General features: G+C 39.6%; 3 pseudogenes; all 3 read right to left on the reverse strand.

Moving 5' to 3' along the window:
- Positions 1-1,106: 1,106 nt before the first annotated feature.
- On the reverse strand, positions 1,107-1,224 carry LOC123490330 (annotated as a pseudogene).
- Positions 1,225-2,365: 1,141 nt separating this feature from the next.
- LOC123490332 lies at positions 2,366-2,488 on the reverse strand (annotated as a pseudogene).
- Positions 2,489-6,150: 3,662 nt separating this feature from the next.
- On the reverse strand, positions 6,151-6,269 carry LOC123490333 (annotated as a pseudogene).
- Positions 6,270-15,635: the final 9,366 nt, after the last annotated feature.

A 15,635-nucleotide genomic window follows, 5' to 3' on the forward strand; every position in this document is an offset into this window, starting at 1 on the left:
AAAGGGACACAGAAACGTATCCACTTTGTGACACAAACTGAAGAAGCTCAACTCCTGCTTACATTTCCAATATATATATATATATATTTGAGTCTTGTTGGGGGGGGAGAGGGCATATCCTATGTTGATTTATGACAAGTTCATTGACTAGGGCCCTATAAAATAGGCGATGCGACCGAATCACGGAATTCAGACATTAAACCGAAATTCAACAATATTCAAACATTTATTGAACTTAGTAAGAAATCAACTAAATCTATTCAACTTGTTAGAAAGCATTCATTTGCCCAAGTCACTCATAAGACATGAACAAAATGCATCAGTGATTCGTATTTCCATGAACTTTCTGAAACGGCACAGGAATGCCGCTGTCTGTGTGCATGTGCGTTGCGAGTGCGCGCGTATGTCCCACACTTTGTGTAGCCGTTAGCGATGATGCTAATGATAACCTTCTTCTGGTAGGGAAGGAATGGCTTTCCCAAAACCTTCGAAGTAAATGTTAACTACAAAGTAGCCTATGCCTGCATGGCAGAATTATACCGTGATCATTTGCATCACTCCAGTTGCCATTTGTTCTACAGCAACACCGCTTAACCAAACAAAGGTCTCTTCCTGGTGCATGCTTGCATTTAAGGGTAACTACACCCCAACATCTAAATGTCTTAAATTTTTCCCAGACCTCACAAATGGTCACCTGATAGGGTTTAAACATTGTTGTGGACATAGAACATCCAATTGTGCTGTTTTGCTATTAAAAAGGGTGTACTTTTGAGAGCAAAAACCTGCCAAAACAGGGGACAAACGGTCAACGGGGAAAATCTAAACGGAGAAAAGGGAACTTGGGAATTAATGGAATCAGGCAAAACATTGAAGGGATTGTATAGTGCCCTAATGGACTACAGACATTGACTGTCTCCTAGACTAAAAACAAAGGCTGCATGTACTGCCTATATTTTGAGGGAAAGCACTGTCCATTATTTGATTTGATTTGATCAGGGCCGGCAGCATACAAACTGCATTTAGTCCAATAACAATCCATGATATTATTAGGGTGATAAATAAAAGCAGTTGCTCCATGACACAAGAGCACGCTCTACTGGGACAAAAGCTTACAGCACCTGGTATTCCCAGGCGGTCTCCCATCCAAGTACTAACCAGGCCCGACCCTGCTTAGCTTCCGAGATCGGACGAGATCGGGCGTATTCAGGCTGGATGGCGTGTAGCGAGGAACAACTCTTGGTACACTATATAAGGTCAATGTGTCACTCACTCTGAAAGGGACACAGAAGTGTATCCACTTTGTGACACAAACTGAAGAAGCTCAACCCCTGCTTACATTTCCAATATATATATATATATATTTGAGTCTTGTTGGGGGAAGAGGGCATATCCTATGTTGATTTATGACAAGTTCATTGACTAGGGCCCTATAAAATAGGCGTTGCGGACCGAATCACGAATCCAGACATTAAACCGAAATTCAACAATATTCAAACATTTATTGAACTTAGTAAGAAATCAACTAAATCTATTCAACTTGTTAGAAAACGCATTCATTTGCCCAAGTCAATCATAAGACATGAACAAAATGCATCAGTGATTTATTTCCATGAACTTTCTGAAACGGCACAGGAATGCCCTGTCTGTGTGCATGTGTGCGATGCGCACGACAGAGTACACTTTGTAGTGTTAGCGATGATGCTAATGATAACCTTCTTCTGGTAGGGAAGGAATGGCTTTCCCAAAACCTTCGCAAGTAAATGTTAACTACAAAGTAGCCTATGCCTGCATGGCAGAATTATACTGTGATCATTTGCATCACTCCAGTTGCCATTTGTTCTACAGCAACAATCGCTTAACCAAACAAAGGTCTCTTCCTGGTGCATAGCTTGCATTTAAGGTAAACACCCCAACATCTAAATGTCTTACATTTTTCCCAGACCTCACAAATGGTCACTGATAGGGTTTAAACATTGTTGTGGACATAGAACATCCAATTGTGCTGTTTTGCTATTAAAAGGTGTACTTTTGAGAGCCGAAAACCTCCAAAAACAGGGACAAACGGTCAACGGGAAATCTAAACGGAGAAAAAGGGAACTTGGGAATTAACGGAATCAGGCAAAACATTGAAGGGATTGTATAGTGCCCTAATGGACTACAGACATTGACTGTCTCTAGACTAAAAACAAAGGCTGCAGGTACTGCCTATATTTTGAGGGAAACGCACTGTCCATTATTTGATTTGATTTGATCAGGGCAGGGCAGCACACAAACTGCATTTAGTCCAATAACAATCCATGATATTAGGTGATAAATAAAAAGCAGTTGCTCCATGACACAAGGAGCACGCTCTACTGGGACAAAAAGCTTACAGCACCTGGTATTCCCAGGCGTGTCTCCCATCCAAGTACTAACCAGGCCCGACCCTGCTTAGCTTCCGAGATCGGACGAGATTGGGCGTATTCAGGCTGGTAGTGTGGCCGTAAAGCGAGGAACAGCTCTTGGTACACTATATAAAGTCAATGTGTCACTCACTCTGGAAAAGGGACACAGAAACGTATCCACTTTGTGACACAAACTGAAGAAGCTAAACCCTGCTTAATTTCCAATATATATATATATATATTTGAGTCTTGTTGGGGGGGGAAGAGGGCATATCCTATGTTGATTTAGTGACAAGTTCATTGACTAGGAACCTATAAAATAGGCGTTAGGACCGAATCACGGAATCCAGACATTAAACCGAAATTCAACAATATTCAAACATTTATTGAACTTAGTAAGAAATCAACTAAATCTATTCAACTTGTTAGAAAACGCATTCATTTGCCCAAGTCAATCAAGACATGAACAAAATGCATCAGTGATTCGTATTTCATGAACTTTCTGAAACGGCACAGGAATGCGCCCCCTGTCTGTGTGCATGTGTGCGTGCGCATGTCTACACTTTGGTACAAGTAGCGATGGATGCTAATGATAACCTTCTTCTGGTAGGGAAGGAATGGCTTTCCCCAAAACCATCGAAGTAAAGTTAACTACAAGAGTAGCCTATGCCTGCATGGCAGAATTATACTGTGATCATTTGCATCACTCCAGTTGCCATTTGTTCTACAGCAACACCGCTTAACCAAACAAAGGTCTCTTCCTGGTGCATGCTTCGCATTGGGTAACTACACCCCAACATCTAAATGTTTACATTTTTCCCAGAACCTCACAAATGGTCACCTGATAGGGTTTAAACATTGTTGTGGACATAGAACATCCAATTGTGCTGTTTTGCTATTAAAAAGGTGTACTTTGAGAGCGAAAACCTGCCAAAACAGGGACAAACGGTCAACGGGAAATCTAATACGGAGAAAAGGGAACTTGGGAATTAACGGAATCAGGCAAAACATTGAAGGGATTGTATAGTGCCTTATGGACTACAGACATTGATTGTCTCCTAGACTAAAAACAAAGGCGGCTTTACTGGCTATATTTTGAGGGAAACGCATCGTCCATTATTGGATGGATTTGATCAGGGCCGGGCACACAACTTGCATTTAGTCCAATAACAATCCGCGATATTATTAGGGTGATAAATAAAAGCAGTTGCTCCATGACACAAGAACCGCTCTACTGGGACAAAAAGCTACAGCACCTGGTATTCCCAGGGCAGTCTCCCATCCAAGTACTAACCAGGCCCCGACCCTGCTTAGCTTCCAGATCGGACGATGATCGGGCGATTCAGGCTGGTATGGCATAAGCAGGGAACAACTCTTGGTACACTATATAAAGTCAATGTGTCACTCACTCTGAAAGGGACACAGAAACGTGTATCCACTTTGTGACACAAAACTGAAGAAGCTCAACCCCTGCTTACATTTCCAACAATATATATATATATTTGAGTCTTGTTGGGGGGAAGAGGGCATATCCTATGTTGATTTAGACAAGTTCATTGACTAGGGCCCTATAAAATAGGCAATGCGACCGAATCACGGAATCCAGACATTAAACCGAAATTCAACAATATTCAAACATTTATTGAACTTAGTAAGAAATCAACTAAATCTATTCAACTTGTTAAAACGCATTCATTTGCCCAAGTCAATCATAAGACATGAACAAAATGCATCAGTGATTCGTATTTCCATGAACTTTCTGGAACGGCAGGAATGCCCCTGTCTGTGTGCATGTGTGCGGTGCAGCAGCGTATGTCTACACTTTGTGTAGCAGTTAGCGATGATGCTAATGATAACCTTCTTCTGGTAGGGAAGGAATGGCTTTCCCCAAAACCTTCGCAAGTAAATGTTAACTACAAAGTAGCCTATGCCTGCATGGCAGAATTATACCGTGAATTTTTGCATCACTCCAGTTGCCATTTGTCTACAGCAACACCGCTTAACCAAACAAAGGTCTCTTCCTGCATGCTTGCATTTAAGGGTAACTACACCCCAACATCTAAATGTCTTACATTTTTCCCAGACCCTCACAAAATGGTCACCTGATAGGGTTTAAACATTGTTGTGACATAGAACATCCAATTGTGCTGTTTTTGCTTTAATAAAAAAAAAGGTGTACTTTTGAGAGCCAAAACCTGCCAAAACAGGGACAAACGGTTAACTGGGGAAATCCATAAACGGAGAAAAGGGAACTTGGGAATTAACGGAATCAGGCAAAACATTGAAGGGATTGTATAGTGCCCTATTGGACTACAGACATTGACTGTCTCTAGACTAAAAACAAAGGCTGCATGTACTGCCTATATTTTGAGGGAAACGCACTGTCCATTATTTGATTTGAGATCAGGGCAGGCAGCACACAAACTGCATTTAGTCCAATAACAATCCATGATTAGGGTAAATAAAAAGCAGTTGCTCCATGACACAAGAGCACGCTCTACTGGGACAAAAAGCTTACAGCACCTGGTATTCCCAGGCCGTCTCCCATCCAAGTACTAACCAGGCCCGACCCCATGCTGGCTTCGAGATCGGACGAGATCGGGCGTATTCAGACTGGTAGCGTGCGAGGAACAACTCTTGGTACACTATATAAAGTCAATGTGTCACCCATCTGAAAGGGACACAGAAACGTATCCACTTTGTGACACAAACTGAAGAAGCTCAACCTTGCTTACATTTCCAAAATATATATATATATATATTTGAGTCTTGTTGGGGGGAAGAGGGCATATCCTATGTTGATTTATGACAAGTTCATTGACTAGGGCCCTATAAAATAGGCTGCTAGGACCGAATCACGGAATCCAGACATTAAACCAAATTCAACAATATTCAAACATTTATTGAACTTAGTAAGAAATCAACTAAATCTATTCAACTTGTTAGAAAACGCATTCATTTGCCCAAGTCAATCATAAGACATGAACAAATGCATCAGTGATTCGAGATTTCCATGAACTTTCTGAAACGGCACAGGAATGCCGCTGTCTGTGTGCATGTGTGCGGTGCGCATGTCTGACCCCACTTTGTGTAGCCGTTAGCGATGATGCTAATGATAACCTTCTTCTGGTAGGGAAGGAATGGCTTTCCCCAAAACCTTCGCAAGTAGAATGTTAACCACAAGTAGCCTATGCCTCGCATGGCAGAATTATACCGTGATCATTTGCATCACTCAGTTACTATTTGGTTCTACAGCAACACCGCTTAACTAAACAAAGGTCTCTTCCGTGCATGCTTGCATTTAAGGGTAACTACACCCCAACATCTAAATGTCTTAAATTTTTCCCAGACCTCACAAATGGTCACCTGATAGGGTTTAAACATTGTTGTGACATAGAACATCCAATTGTGCTGTTTTGCTATAAAAAGGTGTACTTTTGAGAGCAGAAACCTGCCAAAACAGGGACAACGGTCAACGGGGAAATCTAAACGGAGAAAGGGGAACTTTGGGAATTAACGGAATCAGGCAAAAACATTGAAGGGATTGTATAGTGCCTAATGGACTACAGACATTGACTGTCTCTAGACTAAAACAAAAAAGGCTGCATGTACTGCCTATATTTTGAGGAAACGCACTGTCCATTATTGGATTTGATTTGATCAGGGCAGGCAGCATACAAACTCGCATTTAGTCCAATAACAATCCAGTGATATTAGGTGATAAATACAGTTGCTCCATGACACAAGAGCATCTACTGGGACAAAAAGCTTACAGCACCTGGTATTCCCAGGCGGTCTCCCATCCAAGTACTAACCAGGCCGACCCTGCTTAGCTTCCGAGATCGGACGAGATCGGCGTATTCAGGCTGGTATGGGCCGGTTTGCGAGGAGCAACTCTTGGTACACTATATCAAGTCAATGTGTCACTCACTCTGAAAGGGACACAGAAACGATCCACTTTGGTGACACAAACTGAAGAAGCTCAACTGCTTACATTTCCAATATATATATATATATTTGAGTCTTGTTGGGGGGAAGAGGGCATATCCTATGTGATTTAGTGACAAGTCACTATGGGCCTATAAAATAGGGCGTTAGGCGGACCGAATCACGGAATCCAGACATTAAACCGAAATTCAACAATATTCAAACATTTATTGAACTTAGTAAGAAATCAACTCAAATCTGTTCAACTTGTTAGAAAAGCGATTCATTTGCCCAAGTCAATCAGTAAGACATGAACAAAATGCATCAGTGATTCGTATTTCCATAAACTTTCTGGAAACGGCACAGGAATGCCCCTGTGTGTGCATGTGTGCGGTGGCGCGTATGTCTACACTTTGTGTAGCCGCTAGCGATGATGCTAATGATAACCTTCTTCTGGTAGGAAGGAATGGCTTTCCCCAAAACCTTCGCAAGTAAATGTTAACTACAAAGTAGCCTATGCCTGAATGGCAGAATTATACCGTGATCGGTTTGCATCACTCCAGTTGCATTTGTTCTACAGCAACACCGCTTAACCAAACAAAGGTCTCTTCCCGGTGCATGCTTGCATTTAAGGGTAACTACACCCCAACATCTAAATGTCTTAAATTTTTCCCAGACCTCTACAAATGGTCACCTGATAGGGTTTAAACATTGTTGTGAACATAGAACATCCATTGTGCTGTTTTTGCTATTAAAAAGGTGTACTTTTGAGAGCGAAAACCTGCCAAAACAGGGACAAACGGTCAACGGGAAATCTAAAACGAGAAAAGGGAACTTGGGAATTAACGGAATCAGGCAAAACATTGAAGGGATTGTATAGTGCCTAATGGACTACAGACATTGACTGTCTCTAGACTAAAAACAAAGGCTGCATGTACTGCCTATATTTTGAGGAAACGCGACTCGTCCATTATTTTGATTTGGATTTGGATCAGGGCAGGGCAGAAAGCACACAAACTGCATTTAGTCCAATATACAATCATGATATTATTAGGCGGATAAATAAAAAAGCAGTTGCTCATGACACAAGAGCATACCACGGACAAAAAGCTTACAGCACCTGGTATTCCCAGGGACTGAATCAAGTAAATCCAGGTCCTGACCCTGCTTAGCTCGCAGATAGAAGATGGAGATCAGGCTTGGTAGGGGGGTAGAAAAACTTTGGCACACTATATAAAGTAAGTGTCACTACTCTGAAAGGGACACAAAAATACTTTGAGACACAAACTCAGAAGAACAACTGCTTACATTTCAAATATATATATATATATGAGTTTTTGGGGGGGGGGGGGGAGAGGAACGTTGATTTAAGATAAGTAGACTAGGCCTAGGAAAAGGTAGAAATATATAGACATTAAAACCGAAAAAATAAACATAACTGAAGAAAAACTAAACATTCAACTTGTAGAAAAAATTGTACAAGTCAAAAGAAGAAACAAAAATGATCAGGATTGATTTGCATGAACTTCTGAAACAAAATGCCCTGTCGTGTGCATGTGTGGAAAGCACAGTATGTTCATACTTGTGTAGTCAAGTGAAGCGATGAGAGCAATGATAACTTTCGGTGGGAAGGAATGGTTCCCCAAAACCTTCGAGCAAGTAAATGTTAACTACAAAGTAGCTAAGTGCTGCATGGGGCAGAATTATACGATGATATTTGCATCACTTCATTGCCATTTGTTCTACAAAGCAACACGCTAACAAAAAAAGTTAGTGCATTTGAGGGAACTACACCTCAACATCTAAAATGTTTAATTTTCCAGACTCACAAAATGGTACCTGATAGGGTTGAAACATTGTTGTGGATATAGAATATCCAATGTGCTGTTTTGCTATTAAAAGGTGTATTTTTTGAGAGCGAAAACTCTACAAACAGGGACAAACGGTAACGGGGAAAATCTAAACGGAGAAAAGGGAACGTGGGAATTAACGAATCGGAGGCAAAACATTGAAGGGATTGTATAGTGCCCTATCGTGACTACAGACATTGACTGTCTCCTAGCATTAAAACAAAGGTGCAGTACTGCCTATATTTTGAGGGAAAACGCACTGTCATTATTTGATTTGATTTGGATAGGCAGGGCAGGAAAACAAACTGATTAGTCAATAACAATCCATGATATTATTAGGTGATAAATAAAAAGCAGTGTCATGACTAAAATATAGGGGAAAAGTTACAGCACCTTGGGATTCCGGGGGGTCTCATCCAAGTACTAACAGGTACGACCCTGCTAGCTTATAGATTGGAAAGATGGGAATGAGGCGGTATGGTCGTGAAGTCGCAGGGAACAACTTTTGGTAACTATATAAAGTAGGGCAACCACTGAAAGGGAACAGAAAACGGATCCACTTTGGTGACACAAACTGAAGAAGCTCAACCCGCTTACATTTCAATATATAATATATATATATTTGAGTTTGTTGGGGGAGAGGGGATATCATAGTTGATTTATGACAGTTATTGATCTAGGCCCTATAAAAATAGGGTGTATGGACGAATCAGAATCAGACATTAAACCGAAATTCAACAATATCTCAAAACATTGATTGAACTTAGTAAGAAACTCAACTAAATCTATTCAACTTGTTAGAAAACGCATTCATTTGCCAGAATATAAGACAAGAAAAAATGATAGGATTCGGGGATTTATGAACTTCCCTGAAAGACAGGAATAGCCCGTCTGTGTGCATGTGTGCGAGTGGGAAAAGCAGAGTTACACTGAGTAGTCGTAGGGATGTAATGATAACTCTGGTCAGTGGACGAATGGCTAAAAAGAAGTAAATGTTAACTACAAAGTAGCCTATGCCTGCATGGCAGAATTATAGAATCATTTGATATAGTTAAGCATTTGTTCTACAGCAACACCGGCTAATCCAAACAAAGGTGTTTTTCCCGGTGATGCTTGCATTTAAGGGTAACTACACCCCAACATCTAAAATGTTTTTTCAGACTACAAAATGGTACTGATAGGTTTGAAACATGTTGTGTGAATAGAACATCCAATTGTGCTGTTTGATATTAAAAGGTGTACTTTGAAAAACCGACAAAACAGGGACAAACGGACAAGGGGAAATTTAAACGGAGAAAAGGGAACTTGGGAATTAAGAATAGGAAAAACATTGAAGGATTGTATAGTGCCTATCGGGATTACAGACATTGACTGTCTCCTCAGATTAAAAACAAAGGCTGCACGAACTGTCTATATTTTGAGGGAAACGCACTCGTCCATTATTTGATGATTTGATCAGGGCATAAGCACACAAACTGCATTTAGTCCAATAACAATCCATGATATTATTAGGTGATGGGGAATAGAGTTCAATGACACAAGAGCACGACTACTGGGACAAAAGCAAGACCAAACATCAAGTATTTAACCAGGCCGACCTGCTTAGCTCGAGGATGGACGCAGATAGGGGGATATTCAGGCTGGTGTGTAAGCCGTAAGCGAGAGAACAACTCTAGTAACTATATATAATTGTGATACCTTAGAAAGGGACACAGGAAAGCATTCACTTTGAGACACAAACTGAAGAAGCTTAACTCCTCTGTTTTCATTTAAATATATATATATTTTGTTGGGGGGAGAGGGAAATGTGATATGACAAATTGATAGTGATAAAATAGGGTAGGGAAATCAGAATAGACATTAAAACCAAATTAATAATATTCAAACATTTGGTGAAATTAGTAAGAAATAACTAAATCTATTCAACTTGTTAGAAAACGCATTCATTTGCCCAAGTCAATCATAAGACATGAACAAAAAATGCATCAGCGATTCGTATTTCATGAACTTTCTGAAACGGGCACAGGAATGCCCTGTCTGTGTGCATGTGTGTGGGCGCAAGAATGTTACATTGTGTAGCCGCATGATGATGCTAACGATAACTTTTTTGGAGGGAAGGAATGAAGTTCCCCAAAACCTTCGCAAGAAAATGTTAACTACAAGTAGCCTATGCCTGATATGATATAATTGCAAAAGCAATACCGCTTAACCAAACAAGTTTTGTGATGCTTGCATTAAGGAAAAATCTATATCAAAAATGTTAAATTTTTCCCAGACCTCACAAATGGTCACCTGATAGGGTTTAAAAGCATTGTTGTGACATAGAATATCCAATTGCAGCGTGTGTAATAAAGGTGTACTTTTGAGAGGAAACTGCAAAACAGGAAAAGAAGGGGAAATTAAAAGAAAAGGGAACTTCGAATTAAGGAATCAGGCAAAACATTGAAGGGATTGTAAGTGCTAATGGATTACAGACATTGATCAGTCTCCTAGACTAAAAACAAAGGCTGCAGTCTATTTTGAGGGAAACGGATTGGTATTATTTGATTCGATTCGATCAGGGCAGGGAACACAAACTGCATTTAGTCAATAACAATCACAGATATTATTAGGGTGATAAAAAAAAGTGAATTGCTCATGACACAAGTATAAGCTTATGGGACAAAAAGTTTACAGCACCTGGTATTCCCAGGCGGTCTGCCATCCAAGTGAGTAACTAGGCCCGACCTGCTTAGCTTCCGAGATGGATGAGAATAGTGGTAGGGGGGATAGGAACAACTTATACATATATAAAGTAATGTGTAACTGAAAGGGACACAGAAACGTATCCACTTTCGAGACACAAACTGCAAAGAAGCTCAACCCCTGCTTACATTTCAATATATATATATATATATTTGAGTCTTTTAGGGGAAGAGGGATATCCTATGTTGATTTATGAACTCATTGGACTAGGGCCCTAGGTAAAATAGGGTATGGAAATCACGGAATCCAGACATTAAACCGAAAATTAACAATATTCAAACATTTATTGAACTTAGTAAGAGAAATCAAATAAACATTCAACTGTTAGAAAACGATTCATTTGCCCAAGTAATATAAGACATGAACAAAAATGATCAGTGATGGATTTCATGAACTTTGAAACGTACAGGAATGCCCCTGTCTGCAGTGCATGCAAGTGCGGTAGGCGTATGTTCACACTTTGTGTAGTTATGGCGGCGATGTTAATGATAACCTTCTTCTGGTAGGGAAGAATGGTTAAAACAGAAATGTTAACTACAAAGTACATGGCCTGCCTGCGACAGAATTATAAGTATTTGATCACCAATTTGTTTCTACAGCAACAACGGGGCTTTAACCAAACAAAAGGTTTCCTGGTGCATGCTTGCATTTAAAATAATCAAACATAAATTTAATTTTTCCCAGACCTCACAAATGGTATGAAGGGTTTAAACATTGTTGTGGCTATATAGAATCAATGTGTTGTTTTGCTATTAAAAGATGTACTTTTGAGCGAAACTAACCAAACAGGGACAAACGGTCAACGGGGAAATCTGAAACGGAGAAAAGGGAACTTGAATAAGAATAGCAAAAACATTGAAGGGGATTGTATAGTGCAATACAGACATTGACTCGTCCTTAGACTAAAAACAAAGGCTGCATGTACTGGCTCATATTTTGAAGGAAAGACGTCATTATTTGATTGATTTGATCAGGAAAGGGCAGCAAAAAAACTGCATTTAGTCAATAACAATCATGATATTAGGTAGGGCGGGGATAAATAGAAGCAGTTGCTCATGACACAAGAGCACGCTCTACTGGGAATTACAGCACCAATAATCCAAACTAAAGCGACTCTGCTTAGTCGAGATTGGAGAGAGGATAGGTGGCATATGGAGGGAACAACTTGGTACACTCATAAAAAAAGTGTATCATCGAAAGGGAACAGAACGTGATTCACTTTGTGACACAAACTGAAGAAGCTCAACCCCTGCTTAATTTCAAATATATATATATATATATATTTGAGTTTGTTGGGGGGAAGAGGGCATATCCTATGTTGATTCTTATGACAAGTTCGACTGACTAGGCCCTATAAAAAGGATGGATAATAGAATGAGACATTAAACCAAATTAACAATTAAAAATATTGAACTTAGTAAGAAATCAACTGAAATATTAACTTAGAAAAGATTATTTGCTAATCAATCATAAGACATGAATAAAATGCATCAGTGATTGTATTTCATGAACTTTCTGGAAACGGCACAGGAATGCCCTGTCCTGTGTGTGTATGTGTGCGGAAGGCTGAAATGTTATACTTGTGGTAGCCAAGAAATGATGCTAATGGGATAACCTTTTCTGGTAGGGAAGAATGGCTCTCCCTAAACCTTCGCAAGTAAAGAAAAAAAGCATGCCTGCATGGCAGAATTATAGGATATTCTGCATCACTCCAGTTGCCATTGTCTACAGCAACACCATTGTAATCAAAACAAAGGTTCTGGTGCATATATTTAAGGGTAACTCACACCTCAACATCTAAATGTCTTAAATTTTTCCCAGACTCACAAATGGTCACCTGATAGGGTTTAAACATTGTTGTGGACATAGAACATCCAATTGGCTGTTTTGTAATAAAAAAGGTGTAATTTTTGAGAGCGAAAACTAAGGAAAACGTAACGGGAAATCTAAACGGAGAAAAGGAACTTGGGAAATTAACTAAATCAGGCAAAACATTGAAGGATTGTATAGTGTCTTATGGGACTACAGACATTGACGTTCTAGACTAAAAAAGATGTAAAATTGAGGGAAGTCATTATTTGATGAGATTGATCAGGGAGGAGCACACAAACTGCATAGTAATAACAATCATGATATTATTAGGTGATAAATAAAAGCAGTTAGCTCCATGACACAAGAGCACTATTTATGGGACAAAAGCTTACAGCACCTGGTATTCCCAGGCGGTTCATCATCAAGTATAACTACAGGCGATCTGCTATAAGATGGAAAGATGGGCGTATCAGGCTGGTAGGCCGAAGGAACAACTATGTACACTATATAAAGTAATGAAAGTACATAATTGAAAGGGACACAGAAACGATACCATTGTGACACAAACTGAAGAAGCTCAATCTCCTGCTTACATTTCCAATATATATATATATATATATTTGAGTCTTTAAGTTGGGGGAGAGGGATATCTTATGTTGATTTAAAAGTATTGGATAGGGCTATAAAATAGGGATGGAAATCACGGAATTCAGACATTAAATCGAAATTCAACAATATTCAAACATTTATTGAACTTAGTGAAGAAATCAACTCAAATCTATCTCAACTTGTTAGGAAAATACATTATTTGCCAAGTAATCATAAGACATGAACAGAAATGCATCAGTGATTGTATTTCATGTAATTGGAAAAACAGGAATGCCCGTCGTGTGCATGTGGAGAGTAGAAGATGTTTACACTTTGTGTAGACGATAGTGATAAATAATAACCTTCTTTTCTGGTAGGGAAGGAATGGCTTTCCCCAAACCTCGAAAAATGCTAACTATAAAGTAGCCTATGCCTGCATGACAGAATTATACATGATCATTTGCACTCATCAGTTGCCATTTGTTCCTACAGCAATACCGCTTTCAACCAAACAAAAGGTTTTCCGGTGGCATGCTTGCATTTAAGGGAACTAACTCAACATCTAAATGTCTTACATTTTTCCCAGACCTCAAAATGGTACTGATAGGGTGGAAACATGTGTGGACATAGAACATCCAATTGTGCTGTTTTGCCATATAAAAAAGATTGAGATGAAAACTGCACAAAAACAGAAAAAGGGGAAATTAAACGGAGAAAAAGGGAACTTGGGAATTAACGGAATCAGGCAAAATATTGAAGGGATTGTATAGTGCCCTGATGACTACAGACATTGACTGTCTAGATAAAAACAAAGGCTGAAGGTAATATTGAAGGAAACGCACTGGTTCATTATTTGATTTGATTTGATCAGGGAGGGCAGCACACAACCGCATTTAGTCAAAAATATGATAATATTAGGGTGATAAATAAAAAGCAGTTGCTCCACGACACAAGAGTACGCTCTACTGGGACAAAAAAGCTTACAGCACCTGGTACTTGCTAGGCGGTCTCCCATCCAAGTACTTAAAGTTGACGAGCGAGATAGAAAGATATATTCAGGCGGTATGTAGAAAGCGAGGGAACAACTCGGTAACTATATAAAGTCAATGTGTACCTACTGAAAGGGACACAAAAGTATTCACTTTGGTGACACAAAACTGAAGAAGCTCAACCCTAATTTCCAATATATATATATATATATATATTTGAGCTTGCTGGGGGGGGAGGGTATATCCTATGAGGATATGAAAAGTATGAAAGGCCTATAAAAATAGGAGGACAATCACGGAATCTGAGACATTAAACCGAAATTCAACAATATTAAAACATTTATTGAACTTAGTAAGAAATCAATCTGAATCTATTCAACTTGTTAGAAAACGCATTCATTTCCAGGAAATATAAGACATGAACAAAATGCATCAGTGATTGGGATTTGAAGAACTTTCTGAAACGGCACAGGAATGCCCTTGTGTGTGCATGTGTAAAAGGGTAAGTACAAGGATGTTACACTTTGTGTAGCCGTTAGGATGATGCTAATGATAACCTTCTTCTGGTAGGAAGGAAATGGCTTTCAAAACCTTCGCAAGTAAATGTTAACTAAAAGTAGTTATGCCTGCCTGGCAGAATTATAGTGATCATTTGCATCAATTCAGTTGCCATTTGTTCTTATAGCAACACCGCTTAACCAAACAAAGGTCTCTTTCCTGGTGCATGCTTGCATTTAAGGGTAACTACACCTAATAATCATCACCATATTTTTCCCAGACTTACAAATGGTCACCTGATATGGTCACATTGTTGTGGAGATAGGAATATCCAATTGTGCTGTTTTGCTATTAGTGCAGGTACTTTGAGAGCGAAACCTGCCAAACAGGACAACCATCAACGGAAATTCAAATGTGAGGCAGGCGAACTTGGGAATTAACGGAATCAGGGCAAAAACATTGAAGGGATTGTATAGTGTTTAATGGACTACAGACACACTGTCTCCAGACTAAAAACAAAGGCTGCATGTACTGCTCATATTTTGGAGGGAAACGACTGTCATTATTTGATTTGATTGATCAGGTAGTGGAGCACAAACTGGGTGTATTTAGTCAATAACAATCCACGATATTATTAGGTGATAAATAAAAGTGGTGCTACCCATGACAAGAGCACGCTCTACTGGGACAAAGCTTACAGCACCTGGTATTCCCCAGTATGTCTCATCTAAGTACTAACCAGGCCCGACTCCTGCTTTGCTTCCTAGACGGACTTGAGACCAGGATATTCAGGCTGGTATGGCTGTGAAGCTTGCAGAACAACTTTGGTATAATTATATAAA

Source organism: Coregonus clupeaformis, unplaced genomic scaffold, assembly GCF_020615455.1.
Source record: "Coregonus clupeaformis isolate EN_2021a unplaced genomic scaffold, ASM2061545v1 scaf3670, whole genome shotgun sequence".
Lineage (NCBI taxonomy): Eukaryota > Metazoa > Chordata > Actinopteri > Salmoniformes > Salmonidae > Coregonus > Coregonus clupeaformis.